Genomic DNA, 12,651 nt, shown 5'->3' with positions numbered 1-12,651 from the left:
GCGATAGATGGAACCCATATCCCTATCTTGGCACCGGAGCACCAGGGCAGCCAGTATATAAACCGTAATGGGTACTTTTCAATGGTGCTGGAAGCACTGGTGGATCACAAGGGACGTTTCACCAACATCAACATGAGATGGCCGGGAAGGATTCCTGACACTCGCGTCCTCAGGAACACTACTCTGTTTAAACGGCTGCAGCAAGGGATTTAGTTCCCAGACAGAAAATAACTGTTGGGGATGTTGAAATGCCTATAGTTATCCTTGGGGACCCAGCCTACCCCTTAATGCCATGGCTCATGAAGCCATACACAGGCAGCCTGGACAGTAGTCAGGAGCTGTTCAACTACATGCTGAGCAAGTGCAGAATGGTGGTAGAATGTGCATTTGGACGTTTAAAGGGACGCTGGCACACGTTACTGACTCACTCAGACCTCAGCCAAACAAATATACCCATTGTTATTGCTGCTTGTTGTGTGCTTCACAATCTCTGTGAGAGTAAGGGAGAGACGTTTATGGTGGGGTGGGAGGCATTGCCAGCAGATCGAAGGATGTGATCATTCCCCTATAGTCGACATTGGTAAGGCCTCATCTGGAGTACTGTGTCCAGTTTTGGGCCCCACACTACAAGAAGGATGTGGAAAAATTGGAAGGAGTCCAGCGGAGGGCAACAAAAATGATTAGGGGGCTGGAGCACATGACTTATGAGGAGAGGCTGAGGGAACTGGGATTGTTTAGTCTGCAGAAGAGAAGAATGAGGGGGGATTTGATAGCTGCTTTCAACTACCTGAAGGGGGGTTCCAAAGAGGATGGATCTAGACTGTTCTCAGTGGTAGCAGATGACAGAACAAGGAGTAATGGTCTCAAGTTGCAGTGGGGGAGGTTTAGGTTGGATATTAGGAAAAACTTTTTCACTCAGAGAGTGGTGAAGCACTGGAATGGGTTACCTAGGGAGGTGGTGGAATCTCCTTCCTTAGAGGTTTTTAAGATCAGGCTTGACAAAGCCCTGGCTGGGATGATTTAGTTGGGAACTGGTCCTGCTCTGAGCAGGCGGTTGGACTAGATGACCTTCTGAGGTCCCTTCCAACCCTGATATTCTATGATTCTATGGCTCAAAGAGTAAGGTGCAGCTCGCCCTCCAGAGCTGGAGGGACTTCCATTGTGTCCTCCGGTCCGTGAGGGCCCTTTTGGGGGAGGGGAGAGGGACCGGGAGGCAGGACATCGTGGCCTACCGGCGGGCTTGCAAGTTCCGCGACTCCCTCGTGACCTTTGGGGTCAAACATGGGTTGTTGCAGGGCCCGCTGGAGGCTGTCGATCACCCAGGCCTCTCTATAAAAGCCGTCATCTTTGCCACCTTAAATGCCCAGGCTGTAGGGTGGGTCTCCACAGGAGACAGGTGCTCTCCTTCCTTCGGGAGGGGGGGTACTCTGTGATCTTCCTGCAGGAGACCCAAATGGCTCCAGTTGCTGAAGCTAGCTGGCAGCTGGAGTGGAGGGATAGGGTATAATTTAGCCACCTCGGCACCCATTCGGCTGGGGTGGCCATCCTGTTCTCCCCTGAGCTACGGCCCAAAGTCCTGGGGGTCGCCGAGGTCATGCCAGGTTGCCTGCTGCACGTCCAGGCATCTGTGGAGGGGCTGACATTAAACCTGGTCAACATTTACGCCCCAAACACAAACCCAGAACGAGTGTGTTTTTACTGGCAGGCATCGGCCTTTCTCAGCACCCTGGATCCTCATGAGTGCCTGGTCCTGGCCAGGGACTTAAACACCACCTTTAAGGACTGGGACCACTCAGGAGTCCGAAATCCTAGGTGGCCACAGGTATCCTCAGGGAGATCATGGACCATCAATCCCTGGTGGACGTCTGGCGCAAACACCACCCGGACGATGACATCACCTTCACCTATTTCAGGGTGGAGGACGATCGGTCATGCCACTCCCGGTTGGACCGCATTTATTTCTCATGTTTCTATCTGGCACGGGCCCATGCCTCCCGCATCCGGTCGGCCCTGTTCTCGGATCACCATCTGGTGACCGTGATGGCCTCTCTCAGTTCGGAGAGGCAGGGACCGGCCTATTGGCATTTTAACAACAGCTTGCTGGAGGAGGTGGGCTTTGTGGCATCTTTCCAGGAGTTCTGGATGGCCTAGCAGGGGCAGCAGTGCGACTTTCCCTCGGTGAGATGGTGGTGGGATGTGGGGAAGGTGTGCGCGCGGCTTTTCTGCCGCAACTACTCCCGGGGCGCCAGCCAGCGGAGGGATGCGTTGATAGGGCAGTTAGAGTGGGAGGTCTTAGAGCTAGAAAGGCATCTGGCCTCTGGCCCCGAGGATCCACCCCTCTGCGCAGCATACCGAGAGAAGCGGGAGGAGCTCCAGGCCCTGGAGGACCATCGGGCCCGGGGTGCCTTCGTTCGATCCCGCATCCATCTCCTTCGGGAGATGGATCGCAGCTCCCGCTTCTTCTACGCCCTGGAGAAAAAGAGGGGGGCTAAAAAGCACGTCACCTGCCTCCTGGCGGAGGACAGCACCCCCCTCACGGATCCAGAGGAGATGCATGGAAGGGCCAGGGCCTTCTACACCAGTCTTTTCTCCCCATATCCGATCAATGCCAAAGCCTGTAGGGTGCACTGGACTGAACTCCCAATGGTCAGTGTGAGTGACCAAGACTGGCTGGAGCTGCCTCTCTCTCTCTGGCCGAGTTCTCAGAAACCCTCTGTCTCATGCCCACCAACAAATCTCTGGGCATGGACGGGCTCACCGTGGAGTTCTACCGCGTGTTCTGGGATATTCTCAGCCCAGACCTCATCACCATCTGTGCCGAGTCCTTGCAGACCGGGGTCCTCCCTCTCTTGGGCAGGTGAGCTGTGCTCACCTTATTGCCGAAGAAGGGGGACCTCCGTGACCTACGGAACTGGCGTCCCGTCTCACTCCTCAGCACGGACTATAATGTTGTAGTGAAGGCCATCTTGCTGCGGCTGGGGTCTGTGCCAGCGGACGTGGTTCATCCCGACCGGACCTACACTGGCCAGGGCCGGACCATATTCGATAACTTGTACTTGGTCTGGGACCTCTTGGAGCTTGGGTGTAGGGATGGTCTGTTGTTCACCCTCCTGTCCCTGGACCAGGAGAAGGTGTTCAACAGGATGGACCACGGGTATCACATTGTGAGCATTCGGCTTTGGGCCCCAGTTTGTGGGCTTTCTCCAGGTGCTGTAAAAGCAGCAAAGAATCCTGTGGCACCTTATAGACTAACAGATGTTTTGGAGCATGAGCTTTCGTGGGTGAATGCCCACTTCGTCAGATGCAAGTAGTGGAAATTTCCAGGGGCAGGTATATATATATATATACACCACTACTTGCATCCGACAAAGTGGGTATTCACCCACGAAAGCTCATGCTCCTATACGTCTGTTAGTCTATAAGGTGTCACAGGATTCTTTGCTGCTTTTACAGATCCAGACTAACATGGCTGCCCCTCTGATACTTGACTCCAGGTGCTGTACACTCAGGCAGAGTGTCTGGTCAGGCTCAACTGGACTCTGACCGAGCCAATCAGCTTCGGGCAGGGAGTATGGCAGGGGTGCCCCCTCTCGGGCCAGCTGCATGCTCTGGCGATCGAGCCCTTCCTCTGTCTCTTCCACTGGAGGTTGACGGGGTTGGTGCTTCGGGAGCCAGAGCTGCGACTGGTCCTGTCGGCGTACGCCGACGATGTGCTCCTCGTGGTCCAGGACCCAGGTGACTTGGTGCGGGTGGAGGCTTGCCAGACTGTGTACTCGGGGGCCTCCTCCGCCCGGGTCAACTGGGTTAAGAGCTCTGGCCTGGTGGTCAGGGATGGGTGGCAGATGAGCTCCTTCCCACCCGTGCTTCAAGCCATCCGGTGGAGCACAGGTCCACTGCTCTATCTTGGTGTTTACCTTTCCGCCACGCATCCTTCACCACCAGAGAACTGGCAGGATTTGGAGGCCAGGGTGGGCAAGTGGCTGTGGCGATGGAGAGGAGAGCACCAGTGTCTCTCCCTGCAATCAGCTAGTCCTGTCCATGCTCTGCCACCAGTTCAACACCCTGATCCTGGCCCCGGGGATCCTGGCCAGGCTCCAGAGGACGGCCCTGGAGTTTTTCTGGCCGGGGCTGCACTGTGTCTCTGCAGAGGTCCTGAGTCTTCCCCTGGAGGAGGGAGGACAGGGCCTGGTCTGCCTTTGTAGCCAGGTCCATGTCTTCTGCCTCCAGGCCCTGCAGAGACTCCTTTGTGGTGCAGGCAGTCTGGCATGGAGCATGTTGGCACACGCCTTCTTCCGCTGCCTCCAAGGGCTCCGATACGACCGGCAACTCTTTTTTCTTCACCCAAGGGGTCTTCCACAAGACCTCTCTGAGCTGCCGGTCTTCTACCAGGACCTCCTCCGGACCTGGAAGCTTTTTTCGGCGACCAGGTGCTTTGTGGCCACCGAGGGGGTGGACCGCCTCATGGAGCCCCTGCTACACAACCCCTATCTGCGTGTGCAGGTGGCGGAGTCTCCCTCGGTGTGCCAGAGGTTGGTCCTGGTGGAAACCATTAGGGTTGGACTACGACAGGAGGGACTGGGTGGATCCCCATGAGATCGGTCGGCACATGGGCCTCGCCACCCTTCCAACCCCCCTGCGCGTACTTCAGGAGGTGAAAGCCGCCTTGTCACCTGTTTCTCTCATCTTCCTGCAGCAGACCCTGCGAGAGGGTGTTCCCCGCCGACCCCTCACCCCGGGCCCCCCAGACATTTTTATTCAGCCCCTGTTCCGCGAGCCCCCCCGGCCTTCCCGTTCCCATACTCCAAGCCGGCTGCACACCCTGCAGCCAGTCTGGTTCCAAACCGTGTCTAGAGACCAATTGTACATGCTCGTGCTCCACACACTGCATTTCCTCACCCTTGCATCCCACCCTGACACCAAATGGCGGGATTATCTTCCACCTAAAGAGGGTCAGAAGCCCCGGTGGGCTAGTCTTTATTCCACCTTGGTCCCACGGCTGCCGGGGACATCGGTTGGCTGTTCCTTCACGGAGCCATGAGCATAGGTGTGTACCTGGCGCAGTTCACACCCGTGCCTGAGGCCTGCCCCTTTTGCAGCGTGAGGGAGAACCTGGCACAGGCCTATTCCGGCTCCTCCAGAACCTCTTAGTTGAGGTTCTGGCTGCACTTTTCCCCGCACCTGTTCCTTTCTGCACACACCATCCGTGGCCCCACGAAGTTGCGTGACCCCCTGGTCAACCTCCTCCTGGCCCTGGCCAAACTCTCCATCTACACTAGCAGGAGGAGTATGCTGGATGAGGGGGGGCTCTGTGATTGTGGGGCCTATTTCCGTTCCTCCCTAGTTTCACGCATCCGGGCAGAGTTCCACTGGGCAGCGCCCGCTGGCTCCCATGACACTTTTGAGGAGCAGTGGGCACTGTCTGGGGTTCTCTGCTCGGTGTCCCCATCCAGTATCCTTGTTTTGAACCTATGACCTTCACCTCAATCCTTGTTTTTTCTCAATTGTTTTCCCCATGTCATTTTTCTCATTTGGTCCCTGGGTCCAGTGGTCCCTCCCGCTAGGCTGGGGGAGGGGCCTTTAGAAGTGGGTGGCCTTGTGCCAGCCACCCCCCCCCTCGGGTTTTCAATAAGGCTCCTGCCCTTTGGGGTAGAAAACAGCCCAGGAGAAGGCTGTGGCTGAGGCAAGAAGCCTGGGCTGATTGAGGAAAGTAGGCTCAGCTGTGGCCATGCCCCAGTCAGGCCCAGCTGGCCCCTATAAGAGGCAGTGAGCCAGAGGCCCAGTAGTCTCCCTCTGCCTATAGAGGGAGAAGGGCCTGGCTGCAGGGAGCTGGACACAGGGTACCTGAGTGGAGCAGGGCTGGGGAAAGGCAGAGGAGCTGGGGAGCTCCAGCCTGGAAAGCCCCAGGCTGTGGCCTAGCACAGGGCCAACAGGTACTGGGGTTGCAGATGGCAGCCCAGGGGTAGGCCAAGGCAGCAGGTCCAAACCCTCCTTGCCAGTGATGAGTAGCATGATATTGCAGTCTGTCCCAGAGTGTGGGGGCTAGATGATGACTGGCAGTAGCCTCATATTGCGGCGAGGTGGGGATAGAGGGTGGGGGTTCCCCAGGGAGAGGAGACCCTGAGAGAAAGGGGTTACTGCCAGGGGGCAGCACCCCAGCTAACAGGGCACTGAATCCTGGGAGGGATATGGGGGCCAAGAGGCAGCGGATCACTGGCCTGCAGTGGGCGCTCCGGAGGCTGGAAATTGAGCTAATTCCCTGAGAGATCAGCAGGAGGTGCCCCAGGAGTGAGTCTGCTTGTCTACAGCGACCAACAAAAATAATTAAAGGTCTAGAAAACATGACCTTTAACATGAGTTTGTTTAGTCTGGAGAAGAGAAGATGGAGGGGGGATATGATAACAGTTTTCAAATGCATAAAAGGTTGTTATAAAGAAGAGGGTAAAAAAAATTTCTTCTTAGCCACTGAGGACAGGACATGAAGTAATGGGCTTATATTACAACAATGGTGGTTTAGGTTGGACCTCACATTAGGAAAACCATCTTAACAGTAAGGGTAGTTAAGCACTGGAACGAATTATCAAGGGAGATTGTGGAATCTCCATAATTGAAGCTTTTTAAGAACAGGTTTTTTTTAATAATAATAATAATTATTATTGGAGACATACCAATCTCCTAGAACTGGAAGGGATCTTGAAAGGTCATTGAGTCCAGCCTCCTGCCTTCACTAGCAGGACCAATTTTTGCTCCAGATCTCTAAGTGGCCTCCTCAAAGATTGAACTTACAACCCTGGGTTTAACAGACCAATGCTCAAACCACTGAGCTATCCCTCCCTCCAACAGCCAGATTAGACAAAAACCTGTCAGATCTAGATAATAATTAGTCCTGCGAAGAGTGCAGGAGACTGGAGTCTGAAGTCTCTTCTAGTCCAACATTTCTGTGATTTTTCTGATGACCCTCCTTTATTTCTTTAATAATTGAATCCTTTATCAGCTGCTGTATTATCTTGCCAAGGATGAGTGTCAAACTGATAGGTCTGTAAGCACGTTGGTCATCCTATTTAATCTTATTAAAAATTGGCACAACAGTAGCTTTCTTCCAGTCTTCTGGAAGTTCTCCAGTGCTCCAAGTCTTGCACAAAATTAGCAATAATGATCAAGCGAGCGCCTCAACCAGCTCTGTTAGCCCTGGTCTACACTATGAGTTTAGGTCAAATTTAGCAGTGTTAGATGGATTTAACCCTGCACCCGTCCACACGACGAAGCCATTTTTGTCAACTTAAAGGGCTTTTAAAATTGATTGCTATATTTTTCCCCGACAAGGGGATTAGCGCTGAAATCGACGTTGCCGGGTCGAATTTGGGGTAGTGTGGACATAATTCGATGGTATTGGCCTCCAGAAGCTATCCCAGAGTGCTCCATTGTGACCGCTCTGGACAGCACTCTCAACTCAGATACACTGGAGAGGTAGACAGGAAAAGCCCTGCAAACTTTTGAATTTCATTTCCTGTTTGGCCAGTGTGGTGAGCTCAGAGGTGACTGTGCAGATCTCATCAGCACGGGTGACCACGGAGTCCCAGAATCGCAAAAGAGCTCCAGCATGCACCAAACGGGAGGTACTGGATCTGATCGCTGTATGGGGAGAGGAATCCATGCTATCAGAACTCCGTTCCAAAAAGAAATGCCAAAACATTTGAAAAAATCTCCAAGGGCATGCAGGACAGAGACTATAACAGGGACCCACAGCCACAGCAGTGCCGTGTGAAACTTAAGGAGCTCAGACAAGCCTACCAAAGAACCAGAGAGGCAAATGGTCGCTCCGGGTCACAGCCCCAGACATGCCGCTTCTATGACCAGCTGCATGCCATTCTAGGGGGTGCCCCTACAACTACCCCACTCCTGTGCTTCCCTCCTCTCCCACCCCTCCCGAGCTACCTTGGCAGTTATCCCCCCATTTGTGTGATGAATTAATAAAGAATGCATGATTTTGAAACAACAATGACTTGCCTCTGCAAGCGGTGATCAAAGGGGGCAGGGGAGGGCGGTTGGTTTACAGGGAAGTAGAGTGAACCAAAAGGGCAGGTTTTCATCAAGGAGAAACAAACAGAACTTTCACACCGTAGCCTGGCCAGTCATGAAACTGGTTTTCAAAGCTTCTCTGATGCGCAGCTCACCCTGCTGTGCTCTTCTAACCTGGTGTTAATACTCTGAGGGATACTAGAGCCTGAAGCAAATGTAAGCATACTACCCACTTCAGTGTGAAATATGCTCTCTCTGCCAGTAGACTATTTTTCAGACTGGCTGCATGTAATCAGCCTGGTGTCTGGCTGCATGTAATCAGCGGCCAAGCGAGTTGCCTCAACCTCCCACCCCACCATAAACGTCTCCCCCTTACTCTCACAGATATTGTGGAGCACACAGCAAGTGGTAATAACGATGGGAATATTGGTTTAGCTGAGGTCTAACCAAGTCACTAAACTGCACCAGCGAGCTTTTAAACGTCCAAAGGCACATTCTACCACCATTCTGCACTTGCTCGTTCTCTAGTTGAACTGCTCCTTACTACTGTCTAGGCTTCATGAGCTATGGGAGCAAGGGGTAGGCTGGGGTAGGTGCGACCGCGTGGTGCTGCCGACTGGGTGAGCAGCCTGAGGCAGAAGCCTACAGCTGACGTGATATTCCAGGCAAGACTGAATCTCCATTAGACGAAACTTAAAGAAGAGAATGACCTGGAGTCATCCTATTTTTGTCCAGGCGCCCCTGACTGACCTCACCAAGACCAGCCAAGAGCACCCATGTCTGCCCAGGCGCCACTGATCGACCTCACCGAGGCCGACCAGGAGCACCCACAGAACGACAACAACGGTTAGCAGTCCTACTTCACTGTCTGTCATCTGCAAGGCAAGGCAAGGGGATGCTGCTGCGTAGCACTGCAGTACCACGTCTGCCAGCAGCACTCAGGAGACATTCGGTGACAGTGAGCTGAGCGGGCTCCATGCTTGCCATGGTATGTCATCTGCACAAGTAACCCAGGGAAAAAGGTGAAAAACGATTTTTTGCTTTCACGGAGGAAGAGAGGGGCCTGACAACAATTACCCAGAACCATCCACGACAATGTTTTTGCCCCACCAGTCATTGGGAGTTCAACCCAGAATTCCAATGGGCGGCGGAGACTGCAGGAACTGTGAGATAGCTACCACAGTGCACTGCTCTGAGAGTCGATGCTAGCCTCGGTACTGTGGATGCACTCTGCCAAGTTAATGGTCTTAAGTAGGGACACATACAATCGACTGTATCAAATCGATTTCTCATAAATTGACATATTAAATCAACCTAATTTCATAGTGTAGACCAGGCCTGCACAACATGCAGCCCGCGGAGCCTCACTGTGTGGCCCGCCGGGGGATTCTAAATCCCCCCCACACGGCGCTCTGCGGGCAGTCCAGAGCCTTTTAAATCCCAGCCGCGGCCGGGGATCAGAGGGCTCTGGGCTGCCCGCAGGGGCAGGGAGACCAGAGCCCTTTAAATCTCAGCCGGGGCCGGGATTCAAAGGGCTCTGGGCTGCACGCAGGGGCAGGGAGCCCAGAGCCCTTTAAATCCCAGCCGCGGCTGGGATTTAAAAGGCTCTGGGCTCCCCGCGGCTGCTGGCAGCCCAGATCCCTCTGACTCCCGGCCACGGCTGGGATTTAAAGAGCTCTGGTCTCCCCACCGCAGCGGGCAGCCCAGAGCCCTCTGATCTTAGCCCCTGGCCGCTGATTGCCCCCTCCCGAGACCCCTGCCCCTAACTGCCCCTTGGGACCCTAGCCCCTATCTAAGCCTCCCTTCTCCTTGTCCCCAACTGCCCCCTCCTGAGACTCCACCCAACTTCCCCCCAGGACCCCACCCCCTACCTGTCGCCTGATAAACCTCCTGGACTCCTGTGCCTATCCAATTGCTGCCTGTCCCCTGACTGCCCCCCGGAACCCCCTGCCCCTTCTCCAACCCACAAACCGCTTACTGTGCCACTCAGACCAGCGTGTCTGGCTCCCTGCAGCTCCAGACAGTTGCTGCCATGCTCCCCCATGGAGCCCCAGCCCTCTCCCACCCCTAGCACCTGCCTTCCAGATTTGAACACCTCAAAATTCAGGAGTGCTCAAGCTCAGTTTGGGCAGCTTTTACTTCGTTTCTCCCAAATCAAATATACTGATCCACTGTAACTTGCTGTAGAAAAAGTAGGATAAAATTGAGCAAGAAATGCTTATTAGGACTGGAATTGCTATTTTCAACAGCCATTGCCTTTTTGTTTGTTTGAAAGGAAGACAGTGATATTGCATGGGCAAATTCCCCATAGAAAGAAAGAGTGGAACAAAAGAATAATAAAGGCACCTCAACTTTTCCTCATTTATGGAGGACAGTCTTATAATATGCATCCAGACGTCCTCCAATCACACAAGCTGAAAATTGTTCCACTTTACTGCAGTTCTGTAACCATATGGGAACCAATCCTGTCTGTGTTTTATGCACATCCAAAATTCCTGCCGAATGACCCACCCTGGGAGCGAGTTACCAGTGACCCTGAGACAGCAGGAGGGTGCAGGTTGGGGGGAGAGCCCAGGGCTGGGATGGCAGGGAGATGGGGGAGGGCACTGGTGGGAGGGAAAGGGGGGAGCCCAGTGCTGGGGTGGCTGGGGTATGTGAGTGAGGGGAGAACCCAGGGCTGGGGCAGCAGGGAAGTGCCGGGCAGGGGAAGCCCAGCACTGGGTGGGGGGCAGCCAAAAATGTTTTTTGCTTGGGGCAGCAAAAAACCTAGAGCCGGCCCTGGCCCGGTCAGCACCAGCGTTAGGGCAGCTGGACGGGAGGGTCCTGGTACCTGAGATTGTAACCCACGGTCATGGAGCTGGACACGATGGAGCTTGGCTCAGACACCGTGGGGAGATTTTCAATCAGCTCCTGGGAGACCCCAAGGAAACGAAACTGCGTGTGAGACTCAGGCCCCATAGACCCACAGGCACTTCCCAGGGAGGAGGCCAAAGTGCTCTGCAGAAACAGCCAGTGTCACACCCACCCCGACAAGCTGGGCCCCCCATTCCTCCCGTCCATCAAACTTCCTTCCCCCTCCCACCCAAGTCCTCCCTCCCCGCCCTCTGGGTTTACAATTCCCCCACTGCCGGCTCCCGATCAGTGTCACAATGATCCCCTTCCCTGCACCCCAGCCCTCCACCCCAGGAACCCCTGTCCTCTGCTTCCCCATCCGGCCCCACTAACGCTTCCTCCCATGTCTGGCTCCCTCGCCCCAGGGGCTGGGCATGGGGTCCCACTCACCGCAATGCTCTCCACTAATTGTCTCGCTAATTTGTTTCGTAGGAGCCAGAACAATGCTCTCCACGAGGGCCGCTTTTGAAAGAATGTACCACTCCTGATTCTGTGCCAAGAAACAGACTCGGGACAGCGTGGAGGAAGCGGAGCTGTTTGGCCCTGTCCTCCACCAACTAGGAGTGGGGTGGGGGGAGAGAGAGAGAGAGCCTGTTACATAGGGACCTCCCTGCCCAACCCAACCCAGCTCCAGGGCTCAGGACCTCCATGGGGCTGGACAGGGAAAGCCGCCCCCTTCCCGAAACCAGTGTCGCCCTGCACGGACATGGGGTTGTAACTTGGACAGTGTCTGCAGGGAGCGGAAACCTTGGCCTGTGTTGGACAAACGCTCCCACTTTGGGGTGCCAGATAACAGATGAGATGTGTCCCCCCATTGCAGGTGAGGGATTCTCTGGGACAAGGCCCCCCTGCCTGGGTGGGGATGGAACAAGAGGCAGGACAGACTCGGGGGCAGCACAGCTGGGGGATTTTTGTACCTCAGCTCTGCCCTGGAGCTGCTGCTGGATGACTCTGATGGTGGCTTGTTCAGGGGACACATCCTCCTCCTCCTCTTCCTCCTCCACCCACTCCAGCTGGGCACTGGGGGTCTCTGCACCAGGGAGGGAAGGAGAAAGGATAATCCCTTCTGCTGCTGGGGGGATGCAGTGGACAGAGAAGGCTCCATGTTTTCCCCTTCTCTGTAAGGAGCCCCATGGCGGCGAGGGTCCCACCCTGCCCCTCCCAGAGATGCCCTCAGCCCCATCAGCCTCAGGGCCTCATGGCAGTCACCCCTCCCAGGAGAGGCTGGAGCTCCCCCAACTCCGCCCAGCATCCCCTGCCGCAGGGCATAGCTGTGCCACCCCCACTGGTGTCAGTGGGGCTCACGTGGGTCAGTCCTGGAGCCTTGGCGAGTCAATGGGCACAGGATGTGACTAGTCCCCCACCGCCCCAGTCCTCCTCCCTTTCCCCTGGGTCTCGCCTCACCTGCACAGAGGGAGCCTTCAGCCTCAGGGCTGTCAGACCCCATGGAGGGGCTGCTGGCCCCTTGGGAGAATGCGGAGCTGCTGGTGCTGGTCCCAGAGTCGCCTGTCTCCTGCTCTGGGCTGGTGGGGGGCTCCTCAGCATCCGGGGTGGTGGGTGGCTCCTGATTGGCCCTGGGGTGCAGCTCCTGGCTCCTCTGCTTCCTGTAAAGGAAGCCCCACAGCTGCCTTGCCCGGCTCCTGCCCTCTCCTGGGTCCCTCCTCCATAGCTGCACCCTGGCCACCTCCATTTGGGCCCAGAAGGTGCCTCAGGGCCTGCAATGGGAGCTGGTGTCTACATCCT

The 12,651-nt window shown here is 55.4% G+C and overlaps 1 protein-coding gene across 2 annotated transcripts in view; it reads right to left on the bottom strand.

Annotated features, from left to right (window-relative positions):
- The window catches only part of LOC120393814 (butyrophilin subfamily 1 member A1-like), a 56,651-nt gene extending 44,773 nt beyond the window's left edge, over window positions 1-11,878 (bottom strand). Inside the window, exons 1-3 of one of the 2 annotated variants that reach the window (XM_039518307.1) lie at window positions 11,826-11,878; window positions 11,299-11,465; window positions 10,847-10,926 (exon numbers count right to left, since the gene is read on the bottom strand). The gene's annotated coding sequence lies outside the window, so the exon portion shown is untranslated. The remainder of the gene's footprint in view (window positions 1-10,846; window positions 10,927-11,298; window positions 11,466-11,825) is intronic. The other variant, XM_039518308.1, reaches the window with a different exon arrangement.
- Window positions 11,879-12,651: the final 773 nt, after the last annotated feature.

Source organism: Mauremys reevesii, unplaced genomic scaffold, assembly GCF_016161935.1.
Source record: "Mauremys reevesii isolate NIE-2019 unplaced genomic scaffold, ASM1616193v1 Contig32, whole genome shotgun sequence".
Lineage (NCBI taxonomy): Eukaryota > Metazoa > Chordata > Testudines > Geoemydidae > Mauremys > Mauremys reevesii.
Note: the sequence above shows the minus strand (reverse complement) of the source record. Positions and strands in the feature narration are given on the sequence as shown.